This window comes from Nicotiana tabacum, chromosome 9, assembly GCF_000715075.1.
Source record: "Nicotiana tabacum cultivar K326 chromosome 9, ASM71507v2, whole genome shotgun sequence".
NCBI lineage: Eukaryota > Viridiplantae > Streptophyta > Magnoliopsida > Solanales > Solanaceae > Nicotiana > Nicotiana tabacum.
The window spans coordinates 35,243,812-35,256,801 of record NC_134088.1 but is presented as its reverse complement, the minus strand read 5'-3'; positions in this window follow the sequence as shown (position 1 = coordinate 35,256,801).

The following is a 12,990-nucleotide window of genomic DNA, read 5'->3' as shown; positions in this document are numbered from 1 at the left end:
GAATGCCCCACAAACTTTCACTGACGAAAACTATCGGATTTGCTCAGTGAAAATAAAATCATATCTTAAAACCTATGATTTATTAAATGTTGTAATGAAAAAATAATCCTTACGAGCAATCCTTGAAAATCCTATCATTATCCAGAATCAAATACTTTCAAAAGAGATTTCAGACAAGACAAGGTCATTAAGGGTGTTTTTTATGCACAAAATCATAAGACAAAAAAGAAAGAGAAAAGAAGAAAAAGAATTGCTCTACAAAAGTGTGCAATTTCAAGATGTTAAAAACAATCCCCAAGGACAAACAAGAGAAGCAAGAATTGAGGAGGAGCAACTTTTTAAATTGCAGCAACTGAAACAAAGGAGGAGTGCTGAAATTTTGTTGCTTTCAGTTACTGCAGTAACTTTTTAGCATAATAAGTTACTTAATTTTAGGATAAATCTAGTTTTTTGAATTTAAATTTTTGTTAGATTTTTTAGGTTTGTTGAGATATTTTGGGTTTTCTAAATTCTTCTTGCGCAGATTCTTCTGCAGATTATATTCTCAAGTTGGTTATTTAAAGCCCTCTATTTTTAATAAAAAAATAGAGACATTTTTAATCAAATATTTTTAATATTTTTGGTATCCCATCTTTTAAAAACCAACCGCTCCATATATCTAGTTTTTCTAGAAAATGTCTAAATTATACGTACTGGATACTAATTGAAGACCTGTGGGAGTTGGGACCAACAAACTGGTATGGTGCTAATAACTTATTTTACCGAATCTTGAGATGGAGTACGAATTACTCCCTTATCAGTCTAAAGAAGCAATAGCTCCAACAAAGAGAATCAAAGGAGAGAATCAAAGGGGAGTGAAATTATTTTTTTTAAAAAAAATCAAAATAGAATGACAGTTCTATGTCCCAATTTCTTCGACACTTCAATTAATTTTGAGATATCTTAAGATATTTGATATCATTCCATAGATATCTTAGTGAAATTTTGTTCTGTAAAATTTTTACAACTTTGAAAATTTTTAATTGATATAGCAATTAAAGTTTTAAACTTTGATGTGATGTTCTTATAATTAAAATAAATTTTCAACTATTTATTCTATCATTCTTCTACTCAAAATAGCATCTTAAACATAGGTCCAATCAAGAATTGTATACAAAACGAGACAGGGAATATTATAAATCTCTAATGCTTATAATTAAAAATATTTATGACGTCTTTTGCCAAATGTGTTGAAAGAAAAACAAATAATGTGATGAAACAGAGTTGAGTACTTTGTATTTAAAGAACTCTAGAATATAAATCCTATATTTCTGTCACAAATTAATAGACCTTAATTTTGTATCGTAGCTCATCTAAACTTATATTTCGAAAGAAATCATCCCACAGACTTGTATTATAGAGAGGATTAGACATCTAAAAGTTACACGAAAAATACTATTACAAGCTATGCCTTCCTAGAGCAAATAGATGATTAATGTATAAAAAAGAATTCTATTCTCAAATTAAATTAAATGCCTGGAGGAACCAATATGCTACCTCCTATGAATACAAAAAATGGATAAAAGAGCATAATAGTTTACTCACAAAATATAACTTTCAGAAAAAGAAAAAAAATAAGTCACATTCAAAAACGAGTTTTGTTTACCTTGGAAATGGTAACTACAATTATATTTGATTTTGTGGTTCTAAAAATACGTGATTTATTTTTTGTATAAAATTGTATCAAGAGTAGGACTCCCCTACTATATAAAGGGGGTCTGATCATTTGTAAGGGGACATTACGCAACATAAAGCAATATACTGTCATTTTCTAGCTTTATCATCTTGTTATTCTGTTAATACATCAGTTGAGACATCTCTCGGATCAAGGGTGATCGAACTCGAGGGCCAAGGTTATTCGATTTGATAAACAGTTTGTCATAAGGCTGCTTGATTCGTGTGGTATGCATTAATTCTTTTATCGTCAATTTCAATTTTAATCTGTTTCCTTAATTTGTATCAAGTTATATCACGTATCCTTAAAATCGCGTATAAATTCAATCGTTTGTATCAAGTTATATCATATATCCTTAAAACCGTGTATAAATTTAATTGTTATCCGATTTTTAGGGTAAACAGTTTAGCGCCCACCGTGGGGCTAAGGATAATAGTGATTACCCCGTACAAACTTTCATAACACATACTATTTTACACTTGTTCTTTGGAGTATCTTTGATTCCAGGACTAAAATGTCGAACTCTCAGTCAACACCCCTACACGTGGAAAATGATTTCGGTCACCACGACGAAAATGATAACAGAGCACCAGGGAACGACGTACCTCCAGTTGGCCTCGATGGAGTTCCGGTTGTAGATCCAATTGACGTCAACTCGCATGTAGCCATTAATGAAAATTTTGCTGTCGATCCCAAGAGCAGCATCTATAGAGACATTCAATCAGCCGCCCAAAGCACACGTGGCGGCAAAGAGGGCGGGATCAGCCTGCGAGTGATCTTCGAAATATTGTAGGCTCAACAAGCAGCGATATCTCAGCTCCAAAACCAGAATCACCCACAGAGCAGGATCGAGCCCGAGTCGTCCCAGGAAGTTGTCCATAGGGTCGAATCGGTTTCAAAGAAATCGAACTAGAAGGAATCGGGGGCCGATCCTGCAATCATGAAGATGCTCGAAGAATTAACAAAACGAGTTGAGTCAGGGGAAAAGAAGATCGAGGAAAACGACAAGAAGGTGAAACTTATACCTCCAGGGTCGATCAAATCCCGGGGGTACCACCAATATTGAAGGGTCTGGATTCCGAAAAATTCGTGCAAAAACCCTTCCCCACCCCCACCCCCCGAGTGCGGCTCCCAAACCGATTCCCAAGAAGTTTCGCATGCCCGAGATTCCTAAATACAATGGAACGACCGACCCAAACGAGCATGTCACCTCTTACACATGTGCTATCAAAGGGAATGATCTAGAGGATGACGAGATCGAATCTGTCTTGCTAACAATATTTGGGGAAACCCTGTCAAAGGGAGCTATGATATGGTACTACAATTTACCACCTAACTCTATTGATTTGTTTGTTATGCTTGCAGATTCTTTTGTAAAGGCACACGCTGGGGCTTTCAAGGTCAAAACCAGGAAGTCGGACCTTTTCAAGGTAAGCCAGAAGGACAACGAAATGCTCAGAGAATTCGTGTCTCGATTCCAAATGGAAAGAATGGATCTGCCACCGGTCGCCGATGATTGGGTTGTTCAAGCTTTCACCCAAGGACTCAATGTTTGAATTTCAGTGGCTTCGCAGCAGTTGAAGCAGAATTTGATAGAATATCCGGCTATTACTTGGGCCGATGTGCACAATCGGTATCAATCAAAGATCAGGGTTAAAGACGACCAGCTTAGAGCTCCTTCCGGATCCGTTTATCCTATCAAGCCCGTTGATAGAATCAAGAGGGACATTGACCGAGAACCGAGGTTGAACAGGGATCGGTATCATCTGTATAATGGAGATCGTAGGAGCAGCGGATCTGGGCGAAATCCTGTACGAAATGAAAGAAGGAGTGATTGAGGCCAGAGCTCTTGAGCGATTATGAGTAAGAACGGCTTCGACGGGCCTATTGGACCTAAAGAGGCACCACAATTAACATAATATAACTTTAATATTGACGCAGCCGACATCGTATCGGCTATCGAACGCATCAAAGATACCAAATGGCATCGACCTTTACAAACCGATCCAGCCCAGAGAAATCCCAACAAAATGTGCAAATATCATGGCACTCATGGCCACAGAACGGAAGATTGTCGACAGTTGAGAGAAGAAGTAGCTAGGTTATTCAACGACGGGCACCTTCGGGAGTTTCTGAGTGATCGAGCGAAGAATCATTTCAGAAACAGGGATTCCAATAAACAAAATGAGCAAGAAGAACCTCAACACGCCATTCATATCATTATTGGAGGGGTCAATGTTCCCCAAAGTCCAATGTTAAAACGCACTAAGGTGTCAATCACGAGGGAGAAACGAACTCAGGACTATATTCCAGAAGGAACCTTATCTTTCAACGATGAGGATGCAGAAGGAATCATACAGCCCCATAATGATGCACTGGTAATATCTGTACTGATGAATAAAACTCGAGTTAAGCGTGTGTTAATTGATCCAGGTAGTTCGGCCAACATCATTCGCTTAAGGTTCGTAGAACAACTCGGCCTATAGGACGAAATCGTGCCCGCGGCTCGAGTGCTAAATGGATTCAACATGGCTTATGAAACTACTAAGGGAGAAATAATATTACCAATGAACACAGCCGGGACCATCTAGGAGACCAAGTTTTATGTGATTGAAGGGGACATGAGATATAACGCCCTGTTCAGGAGACTGTGGATCCACAACATGAGGGTTGTGCCCTCGACCCTTCACCAGGTGCTAAAATTCCCAACACCAGAAGGGATTAAAACAATCTACGGGGAGCAGCGCCCGCCGCGAAGGAAATGTTTGTCATCGATGAAGTAATTCTAATATCGACACTCTCATCGACAAAGAAGTCAGATTCAAAAGCAAAACAGGAAGCCAAATAGCAATCACAGACTTCGGCCTCGACCCAACTAGATAAGCAGCAGACTGACGAAGACGATGATTATGGGGTACCTCAATCCTTCATAGTCCCCGATGATTCCAATGCTACCAAATCAACGGTCGAAGAGCTGGAGTAGGTCATATTGATCGAATATCTGCCCGATCGAAAGGTATACCTGGGCACGGGGTTAACTCCCGAGCTCAGGAAAAAACTCATTCAATTTCTTATAGCTAACATGGATTGTTTTGCTTGGTCCCATCTCGACATGACAGGAATTCCACCAGAGATCATCACTCATAAACTGAGCTTGGACCCAAAATTCTATCCGGTGAAGCAGAAAAGGAGACCCAGTCCGAGATCAAGCATGCCTTCATAAAAGACGAGGTAACTAAACTCCTTAAAATAGGGTCCATCCGGGAAGTCAAATACCCTGAATGGCTAGCAAACATAGTAGTAGTCCCTAAGAAATGGAACAAACTAAGAATGTATATGGATTACAAAGATTTAAATAAAGCATGCCCCAAGGACTCATTTCCTTTGCCTAACATCGATCGCAATGTCGATGCCGCGACTGGCCACGAGATCCTCAGTTTTCTCGATGCCTATTCCGGGTACAACCAAATACGAATGAACCCGGATAATCAGGAAAAGACCTTCTTCATCACTAAGTATGGCACATACTCTATAATGTAATGCCATTTGGATTAAAAAATACTGGTTCCACTTACCAACGCCTAGTAAACCGGATGTTCGAAGAACAAATAGGAAAATTTATGGAATATTACATTGATGACATGTTAGTTAAGTCCCTAAGAGCAGAGGACCATTTGAAGCATTTGCAGGAAACCTTCAGTATATTGAGGAAGTACAACATGAAATTGAATCAAGAAAAAAGCGCGTTCAGAGTCGGGACTGGTAAATTTATCGGATTCATGGTATTCAACTGAGGAATCGAGATCAACCCCAACAAGATAAAAGCTATCGAGGATATCACGGTAGTGGACAACGTGAAGGGCGTGCAGAGGCTAACCGGGCGCATAACCGCCCTGGGGCGATTCATCTCGAGGTTCTCCGATAAGAGTCATCGATTTTTCTCATTAATGAAGAAGAAAAATAACTTCACATGGACTCCGGAACGCCAACAGGCCCTGGAAGAACTTAAGTAATACTTGTCGAGCCCGCCACTACTTCACACGCCGAGGGCAGACGAACAACTGTACTTATATTTTAGCAGTATCAGAGATAGCAGTAAGTGGAGTCCTAGTTCGGGGAGAACAAGGTACGCAATTTCTAATTTATTATGTTAGCCGGACCTTAGGTGAGGCCGAAACAAGATATCCCCACCTAGAAATATTAGCGCCCGCTTTGTTAAGCGCCTCTAGAAAACTGAAACCGTACTTTCAATGCTACCCTATATGTGTTGTGACAACTTACCCATTGCGAAATATAATGCATAACCCTGAAATCTCGGGATGATTGGCTAAATGGGCCGTGGAAATCAGCGAGTACGATATCGAATATCGACCCCAAATAGCCATTAAGTCTCAAATCTTGGCAGATTTCGTGGCCGACTTCACACCAGCCCTAATACCTGAGGTCGAAAGAGAGTTGTTGGTAAACTCGGGAACGCCCTCGGGAATCTGGACCCTCTTTACGGACGGTGCATCAAAAGCAAAGGGGTCCAGACTTGGCATCGTACTGAAGCCACCCACGGGCAATGTGGTTAGACAATCCATTAGAACAGTGAAGCTAACTAACAATGAGGTCGAATATGAGGCCATAATTGCAAGTATCGAGCTATTCAAAAGGTTGGGGGTGGAGTTGATCGAAGCTAAGTATGACTCCCTCCTTGTGGTGAATCAGGTTAATGGAACGTTCGAAGTCAGAGAAGAACGAATACAAAGGTACCTAGATAAGTTAAAGTGACATTACATCGGTTTAAATAATGGACTTTGCAGCACGTGCCTCGAGATCAAAATAGCGAGGTTGATGCCCTCGCAAACTTAGGGTCGTCGGTCGAGGACGACGAGCTCAACTCAGGGACCGTTGTGCAACTCACGAGGTCAGTAGTCGAAGAAGGCCACGCCGAGATAAATTCCACAAGCTTAACTTGGGATTGGAGAAATAAATACGTAGAATATTTGAAGACTGGGAAACTTCCCTCAGATCCAAAGAATCGAGGGCCCTGCGCACAAAGGCAACCTAATTCACCTTGTTCGAAGACGGAACCTTGTTCAGAAGAATGTTCGATGACCCACTAACAATATGTCTGGGACCAGGAGATACCGAGTATGTTCTTAGGGAAGTTCACGGGGGCACTTGCGGAAATCATTCAGGCATCGAATCATTGGTTCAAAAGGTAATTAGAGCCGAATATTACTGGATCGACATGGAAAAAGATGCGAAGGAGTTTGTTCGAAAATGTGACAAATGCCAATATGCTCCAATGATTCACCAGCCCGTTCCATGTGCACCACGTAAGGCTCAATTTATCTTATTTATGACTGACTATTTTTCTAAGTGGGTTGAAGCACATGCATACGAGAAGATTAGGGAGAAAGAATTCATTGACTTCATTTGGGACCACATCATATGTCGGTTCGGGACGCCATCCCAAATTGTGTGGGACAACGGGAAACAATTTATCGGCAGTAAAGTGACCAAGTTTCTCGAAGATCAAAAGGTCAAAAGAATCTTATCGACACTGTATCACCCTAGCGGGAATGGGCAAGCCAAATCAACCAACAAAACCATAATCCAAAACCTTAAGAAGAGGTTAACCGACGCCAAAGGGAAATGGAAGGAGATCTTACCCGAAGTACTTTGGGCATACCGCACGACTCCGAAATTCAGTACCGGGGCTACTCTATTTTCATTGGCTTATGGCGTCGAAGCCTTAATACCGGTCGAAGTTGGGGAACCAAGTATCAGATACCGATATGCAACAAAGTAGTCAAATGACGAGGCCATGAATACGAGCTTAAAACTATTGGATGAAAGGCGTGAGGCCGCCCTTGTTTGACTGGCTGCCCAAAAGCAATGGATCGGGAGGTATTACAATCGAAGGGCCAACCTTCGATACTTTAATGTCGGGGACTTAGTGCTAAGGAAAGTTACCATAAACACCCGGAATCCGAACAAAGGAAAATTGGGTCTGAACTGCGAAGGACCGTACCAGATTCTCGAGGTCACCGGGAAAGGATCCTATAAGCTCGGAATGATGAACAGAGAACAACTACCGAGCAATTGGAATATATCCCACCTAAAACGATATTACTGCTAAGGTACGACCCCATTTCATTTCCTTTTTATTTCGGACTAACACTTGCAGGTGATCAACAAGAAGCGACACAAAGTTTTTAGGTCTGAAAGCACGCGTTGTACTCTTTTTTTCTTAGACCGATTTTGTCCCAAATGGGTTTTTCGGCAAGGTTTTTAACAAGACAACAATGGATCGTGCTAACTTAGAATCAAGTCCGATCATGAATCGGTATCGAAGATCGCATTAACAGTATCCGAGGTTCCTCTACAATCAACCTCGAATACTGGGGGGTATTACCCTCGAATATGCATTACCTTTGGATATCAACTTTATCGAGGAAATTACTTTATAAAGGAAGGGTCTCGATAGGTAGGATTTATGGTAAGGGCCAAACGGTCAAACGAACCTTGCCCACGTTGATTACTCAAACCCTGGCATAAAACATGTACGCATGTATGACTGCTTTGCACAAGAATAAAGAGAAGTACTTTCCTTAGAATCATCTTATGTTTTAAAATTTTTCCTCTTTATATCCCTTAAAGAATTTCGTACTTCCGATCTCCTGAAAATAACGAACCCAAGGGCAGTCTATAGCCGAATATGAACAACTACTCCCTCACTCGGGGACCGCTGTCCGAAAAACTCGAACAGGCCCAAGTTACTAGGCCTCGTAGGCATAAGACCTACTAGGAAACTCCCCGATTTTTAAAGGCCACGGCGACCCCACTCGGGGACTGTTATCTTGGGCAAGCCCGGGAAAACAAGTCTAATGGGCAACTCTCGAACTAAAAGGCTACGATCAAATTAACACAGCTCAGAGATGTCTGAAGCCCATAACAAAAACTAGGCCTTCGAAAAAGAAAATATTTCACAACCGGTTCTAAAGGCTACCCTCGGAAAACTACAATCTCGGCTACCTACTTAGGAAAAAGGTTCCGGTAACACCGAACCTTCAAGACACCTTAAAATAAAGTAGGGCAAATGCAAAGGTTTGTTTGAACTTTCGAACACAGTCTAAATTACTTTATGTTAAGGCATTTCGGCCCTTATAAATACAAGTAATAAAGTACAGAAAAAATTTGAAAGCCAAAAGGGAAAGAAAGCCTTGTATATATAAGCTTTTTTACAAAGACCAGAATGGCTCGATATAGAAATGTACAATGGCCAAAGCGACCTCAAAAAAATGCAAAAAGAAAAAAATAAAAACATCTAAAGGCCTAAGTAGCCTAAGTGGCCTGATCCTCATCGGGGGAAGCGTCTTCATCCTCGGGGTCTTCCCCACCTTCAGATTCAGTTAAGCTCTCGGAGTCTTCCTCGGGAAAAGCCAGCTTCTGAGCCACGACTTCTTCTACCTTGGCATTCTCGATTTCTACCAGTATGTCAAAGCCCTGAGCATGGACTCCCTCGAGGGCTTCCCTTCGAGCTTCCCACCTTGCATGATCCACCATGCTCTTGGCCTGTGCCTGAATAGCTTCGATGTCAACCTTGAATTGGGCCACGTTAGCATCGGCCTTGGTACTGGACACGGCCACCTCAGATTTGGCCACCTCGAGCTCCGTGGCCAGGCTCTCTTGGCAAGAAACAGCCGAGTTAAGCTCAGATTTGAGCTCCTCGATCCTCTTGGCCTGCACTGATATCTTCTTCTTTGCAGCCCGAATTGAGCCTCGGCCAATGCTAGTTGTGCTTGGGCAGCTTCCTTTTGGTTGGTTCTGAGGTCCATATTTTTCTTGAGCTCCTCGGCCTCAATTTGTATCGTGTCTATCTGCGCCTGGAGCTGCCTGATTTGTTCAAGCCTTTGTCGAACCTGCAGGATCGGATTTTTAGCCACTGAGTCCAGTTCATCGTCACTATCTTCAAATATTCGATTTACCTCTTCGGCCCACTCGGTATGCTCCTTCCGAGCCGCTTTTAACTCGGTCTGAAGCTTCTCACTCAGAAGCTTATAAGTATCCCTCTTCTCGGTGAGCTCTCGAACCTCAGCCTCGTGCTGGGTTAACTCCTCCCGAATTCGGAGGAATGACTCATGGTATCGAGGCCTGTAAGCATAAAGAAAGGTGTTAGGATTATTTACAACTTCAAATTTAAAATAAATAATGGAGTGACACTCGAAGTTACCCGATTCAAAGCGTGTTGGGCTTCATTGAATAGGCAAGGCGCTTTCACTGCATCCATCACGACTTGGTCCTCTTCGGTCACCAAGGTAGCTACCAACCCCCACAGGGGAAGAAATAATCGGGGCATCCTCTGGGACAGAGAAAACTATCAACCGCCTGCGGTCAGGGTTAACACTTAGGGCCGGGAACCGATCCACCAGCTTCGGGCTCGATGAAGACCCACTGACACCCGATGATGGTAACTTCCTTGGCACCGGCAAGTCACCAAGCCCGGTGACATATTTTGAGGCAGTGGAATCTAACCCATCCAAGAAGTTGTGGATATCAGTCGCCCCTTGAGGCCCCTCGTAAGAACGGTATTCTAGCATACCGGCCTGGCATATCATGGCGTCTGAGATCTGAGGGGACCTGGTAAGGTCGATCACCCCAAACTCGTCCCTCGGGGTACCTCCCTCTGCCCGAGAAGTGTCGACCCCGGTCTCTCACTCGACCTCCCTAGCCTGAGGAAAAGCAGCCGCACCCGGTTCCGATTTGCAGACAGGCCAATTCCTTCTCAACGGACTCCTCAGTTTGAGGTAAGGAGATCCGCACCCGAGCCACTAGCTCGGAGTTATCTTCTTCTTCTTCTTCAGACTCATCCCTCAGTCGGCGGATTGAGTCCGATGGGAGGGCGTTGGTACTTTCCTTAGCTTGACGTGCCAGCCTCCTATTTGGTTTTTTCTTCTCCGAGTCCAGAGGGCTCGGGGCCCTTTTCCTCTTATTCTCGACACCTTGCCTCGGAGTAGGGGACTCGAGAGGCACATCCTCACCCTTAGATGGATGCCTCATAGCAACGTCCTTGAGGAGACCTACAAAAAGAAAATAGAGCCGATAAGAATTCAACAACAGAAGCAAAAGGTCAAAACCTTATAGAACTAGAAAAGGAAACTTACCATGATTACGGGCCTCCCATTAACCCTTCGATAATTCCATCCAAGCATGCTAGGAGTATGGTCTCTATGACATAAGGTCCTCGACCCATTCCTTGAGTTGGGGAACCACATCTGGCATCTGGGCCACAGCTGCAACACCAAAAACACCCATAAAAAAGGAGATAAAAGGAGAAACAGTAGATTAAATCTTTAAGGCAAACTAATACTTACGTTTCATGTTCCATTTCTCGGGAAAGGGCATGTCCTCGGAAAGGATCAAATATAAAGTCTTTATCAGAACAAAACAGACTATCTAACCTCGGTCCTGAGCCTTATCTATACTCGAGAAAGGGGCTCTACTGGCCCGGCGAGCAAGCTGGACTAGCCCCCCTCGATAGAGTTGGGGACTGTAGAGACGCATAAGGTGATCGAGGGTAAAGGAATACCTTTCGCATTTGTTTACGAAGAATCGAAGGAGAATCACTATTCTCCAGAACAAAGGGTGAATCTGGCCAAGAGTCACGTCGTACCTCTTGCAGAAGGCAATAATGATCGGGTCTAAGGGACCCAACGTGAAGAGGTAAGTGTAAACACTTAAAAAAACCCTCGACGTGGGTAGTGATTGACTCCACGGGCGAAGGCACCACCACATGCTTATTGGCCCAGTTGCAATCTTCTTTAACCTTGGTGAGGAGATCATTGGTGATTGTACATATGTACCTCGAGACCAGATCGCATCGACCCGGTACCGAGGAAGTTTTTTCAATCTTAAAATATGCAACGGCCGGGCGCCCTACAAGAATGAACTCCTCAGGGTGTGGTTCCGCCGCAGCCCTGTAACCGACGGGCCGTGATGAAGAGGCAGCCTCCTTTTGTGGGACAATATTCAAAGTTTTCACCATTATAGAATAGAAGAAAAGGAAATTAGGAAGGTATGTTTAGCGGCTTGCTAAAAACTCAAGAAATTTGGGTGCAAGAGTTGGAGAGCGAAGGAATTTTTGAAGAACAAGAATAGGAGGAGCTTTGAACGTAAAGTTTGAATAAATGAAAGTTAGGATATTTATAACTTGCTGATGACAATCCAGAACCTGTAGTAATGCCGACCAGCAACTGACAGGTATTTAATGCCATGGTAACTGGGCCGATGGGACGTTTTGATAACCGTTTGTCACTTACGTCATGGCCCATCAAGAGGGGATTCTGAAGTTCATATCGTTTCTCGTCATCTTCTCTCCGAGAAACAAGGGGACTATCTGCATACGGTCAAAACCAGGTTCGCCTATTGTGCGACTAATCGATACTAAAAAATGGTAGGTTAAAGATCAACCTCGAATTATATCAAACCAAGGTGCGAATCTATATCGTTAAACTCGAGACCATGTTATCGAACAAAATCGAGATCAGACGAGATCGAGGAAAATTTACCAAACCGAATAACAGAAGGAAAAAATATTCGCGATCGGTTGTAGATCACAGCGAAAATCTCGGCACATATTAAGGATTGGCTGATTGATTAGCAAATCATGAGATTTCTTACCTTGTATAGAATTGTATCAAGAGTAGGACTCCCCTACTATATAAAGGGGGTCTGATCATTTGTAAGGGGACATTACGCAACATAAAGCAATATACTGTCATTCTTTTATCATCTTGTTATTATGTTCATGCATCAGTTGAGACATCTCTCGAATCAAGAGTGATCGAACTCGAGGGCCAAGGCTATTCGATTTGATAAACAGTTTGGCATAAGGCTGCTCGATTCATGTGGTTTGCATTAATTCTTTTATCGTCAATGTTAATTTTAATATATTTCCTTAATTTGTATCAAGTTATATCATGTATCCTTAAAACCGCGTATAAATTCAATCGTTTGTATCAAGTTATATCATGTATCCTTAAAACCACGTGTAAATTCAATTGTTATCTGATTTTTAGGGTAAACAATATATCAAAGGAATAAAGTTTGTATTGTGGTTACGCCATGTGGCAAGCTACTATTATGCCACATGGCAATTTAGGATAATATTTATAATTACATTTAATTTAAATTGGAAGGTTAGATGTTTTTTATTATTTTTTATTTAAATGAAAAATAGTAAATAAGATTCTTTTGAATTGGAATGGAAAGAAAGTGATTTTTTT